The sequence below is a fragment of the Quercus robur genome, chromosome 2 (genome assembly GCF_932294415.1).
Source record: "Quercus robur chromosome 2, dhQueRobu3.1, whole genome shotgun sequence".
Taxonomy (NCBI): Eukaryota; Viridiplantae; Streptophyta; class Magnoliopsida; order Fagales; family Fagaceae; genus Quercus; species Quercus robur.
The window spans coordinates 49411824-49415393 of record NC_065535.1 but is presented as its reverse complement, the minus strand read 5'-3'; the positions used below and the strand labels follow the sequence as shown (position 1 = coordinate 49415393).

Here is a 3570-nt window from a genome sequence, read left to right as displayed (position 1 = left end):
GGTCATATGACATGCACATGGCCTAGGATAAGTTGACACCTCATCTCTTTTTTTTTTGGAGAATCTGTTGACACCTCATCTTATTTGCAGCAACTCCTACAAACATGTTTGCAGCAAATCCTTCCTCATAAAATAAAAATACAGGAATTAGAAATCTCACATACACCCACGCAATTAAAGTGGGGAATTAGAGTATTCAAACTGAGTTATTTAAATTAGAGTTTCCTCTAAAATAGCCAACATTGTAGCTTAAATTGACCCCAAAAAAAAAAGAAAATGAAAAGGTTTTTTGAGATGAATGAAATGAAAAGGTTGTCAATGGCAACAATGAAAAAGAGCCAGTAGCAGGGAGCTGTAAATGGTAGCGATGAAGACCGATGATGAAGCTGAACAATCTTGAAGTCATTGCGGATGACATCGAAGGAAGTGCTGAAGGGGTCACGGGCAACCTTGTTCGGGTACACATGAAAAAATGTTTTGCATGTAAATTTTAACTTTTCAGCGTGCAGCCTTGAAATTCAAGTCATCAAGAAAACTGCTAAATAAAAGGGAGTTTTCGTGCATAAAAAATCATGTTTATGCATTACTTGAAAAAAAAAATTGGAATTTTTATTGTAAAGTTATAAGTTGTTCAATTTTATTTTATTTATTCAACTTTGATTATATTTGTAACTTCAAGTATTGATTTTATTATTAATTTTTTTTTTTTTTTTGTGTGGTAATTTAGTCTCTTTTACGTTATCTGTTATTTTTGTCATTCTGAAGTCACAGAAGCTACAAATAACAAACACATTGCTTTTTGAATGGAAAAAGAAACTAAACACGTTAGCTTCTAAATAAAAACCTCGGTCCTTTGAATTCACAAGGTGATAAGGTCTTGGAATCCATTAGAGAGAAAAAAACAAAGTTTGTATTTTTATAAATCTGAACACTAAATTACCTTGGAGGCTACAATATATTTGAATAATAAAAGAAACCATAGGGCGGCTAGGGAAACGCCCAGAAACCCTAATTCGCGCTAATCACGTAATTAGGTGGCAAAATAGTGATTTTTGCCAAAAATAGAAAAATTGAGATAATTGCAGAAATTGAAAATACTCTCTAAGAGACATATCGAAGCAGACGGGACCTTATTCTAACTTTTAAACTAAAGTTATTAAGGAAAAAAAAATATTACTATAAATAGCAAAAACATTGTTTTCAGGGCCTTAATGAAGGAATTTGCCTAAATTTAGACGACGCTCGATTCTTCTCGAGTAGGGATGGCAATGGGGCGGGGCGGGGCCGAAGGATGGGGTCTTCGTCCCCGCCCCGCATGGTTTTATCTTGCCCCATCCACGCCCCGCCCCGCCCCGCCCCGCCCCGCATGACGGGGAATACTTTCTCACCCCATCCCCGCCCCATGGGGCCCCACGAAGCCCCGTCCCACCCCGTAAAACTCTACTTTTTGTTAATTTGCCCTACAACTAGTACAATTTTTTTAATGAAACCTATTTCATTAATAAAAATATACTTGAAATTACAACTAAATTTATCCCATCAAATCAAATCAATTTTTAGAAAAAAATTTAATAATATATCCAAGTGTTTATCAAGACAATCATTAAAAAAAAAAAATCTCATAGTATAACACAACAAAATAAAGGCATAGAATCACATTGGGTAAAATAAAATATGCTAATATTAATATGTTTGTTTAAATAGTAGGGTTTTAGGGTATGAAAATTTTACAATTATAACCTTTAGTAAAGCGGGGCGGGGCAAGGCGGGGACGGGGAGGGGCGAGGCGGGGTGGGTCTAAAAAGCCTAAACCCATCCCTGCCCCGCCCCGTGGTGCGAGGCTAAAATCTTGCCCCATCCCCACCCCACCACCTTTGCGGGACGGGGAAAACCTGCGCGGGGCAAAGCGGGGAGGGGCGGGTTAAGCGGGGCAGGGAAAAATTGCCATCTCTATTCTCGAGTCTGGATTAGAATGCCATTTCCCTTCAACTTACAAAATTTCATGCAATTCCGATACTGCTGCCCCAATGGCCTCTACTGCACCTCCCTTGATCTTACATTGTGACTTTCAGCACCCCTGCTGCTTTAGGAAGGCATGTATTGTCTGTTCTACATCACATTCCTTTTCATTTATTGAGATTTTGTGTATTAATTTGTATGTAACTAGGTAAAAAATCATTGGGACATTAGATTCTAGAGTCTAATCCTCGAATTAGGCGGAGACATCTAACATCTTCCCGTATCATAACTTAGGCTCCAAATTTAGGATTGTGGATGTAGGCTTGTCTATTAATTGTAGTGGGGACTCCATTTTGAATCTCTTAAGCTAGAAGGGAGTATATGCATAGTTGAGCCTACATAATGAGACAAGATATTAGGGGATGCTAATATCTCAATTACTTTGGCTTGCTATCTCACACATATAAGTGTATTCTATTTCAAAAACATCCATGTAAGAATTGATATAACAAGTATGTAACAATGATCTTTGTGATTCATTTAGAGAATTTTATAGACATATTCTATATAATAGTAAGTATTTATCAGTTAAAAGGTGAAAAGAAAAAAGAAAAAACGATTTTAAGGATTATTTCTTAAGACATGCGTTAGGACTTGGGATTGCTCTATCAGAGTATGATTCTGAAGTACATACGATTTTATCCAATTAAACATGCATAGGTAGTCTTTAACACAAACTATTTCTAACTAATAGTGAGCAAAAAATCAAGGCTTCTCTTTGTCTTCTTTGCATTTATTCAAATGTCTTCTAACAATTTTTCCGATGAAGATATTGTTGAAGAATTTTGAAGTGACCTTGTAGGAGATGATAGGAAGGGCTTTGGGGGAATATCTTTGAATTGAAGGCTACCTTCCAACATATCCACTACCTTAGTCATAGATGGCCGATCTGTTGGAACAGTCTAAAAACCTCTGGTGCAATGTACCCTATAGTTCCTCGAGTTCCCAACAAAGAGAAAATACTATTGTTCCTTTGGCAAAGCCTTGCTAGACCAAAATCAGATATTTTAGGACAAAAATCTTCATCCAAAAGAATATTTTGAGGTTTGATGTCAAAATGCAAAATCCTTGTGCTGCAACCACGGTGCAGGTACTCTAATCCTCATGCAATGCCAATAGCAATTTGGAAAAGAGATTTCCATTCCAATTGACAATTTTTTTTGGAAATCCATGATTATATATGAATTTATCTAGAGATCCATTACGCATGAATTCGTAAACTAGAGCTCTTTTATTTGCCTCATAACAATAACCCAAAGGAGTGACTATGTTGACATGAGAAGTTCTACTAATACTAGATACTTCATTAATAAATTCTTCTCCACTACTTTTCGGCTCACTTATGACTTTCACTGCTACTAGATGACCATTCAATAGTTTTCCTTTGTATACACTTCCATATCCACCTTGACCTAGCTTGTCTTTAAATGAATTTGTCATTTTCTTTGTTTCTGAATAACTATATTGCTTGGGAGCAAGTGAGCCTTGATTCATTGTGAAATCTTTGGTAGATTGATTGTTCTCTATGCTCCTATCCTTTATCATAGCCAT

General features: G+C 36.4%; 1 pseudogene; it reads right to left on the bottom strand.

Moving 5' to 3' along the window:
- Positions 1-2893: 2893 nt before the first annotated feature.
- Positions 2894-3570, bottom strand: LOC126699936 (LEAF RUST 10 DISEASE-RESISTANCE LOCUS RECEPTOR-LIKE PROTEIN KINASE-like 2.4; annotated as a pseudogene).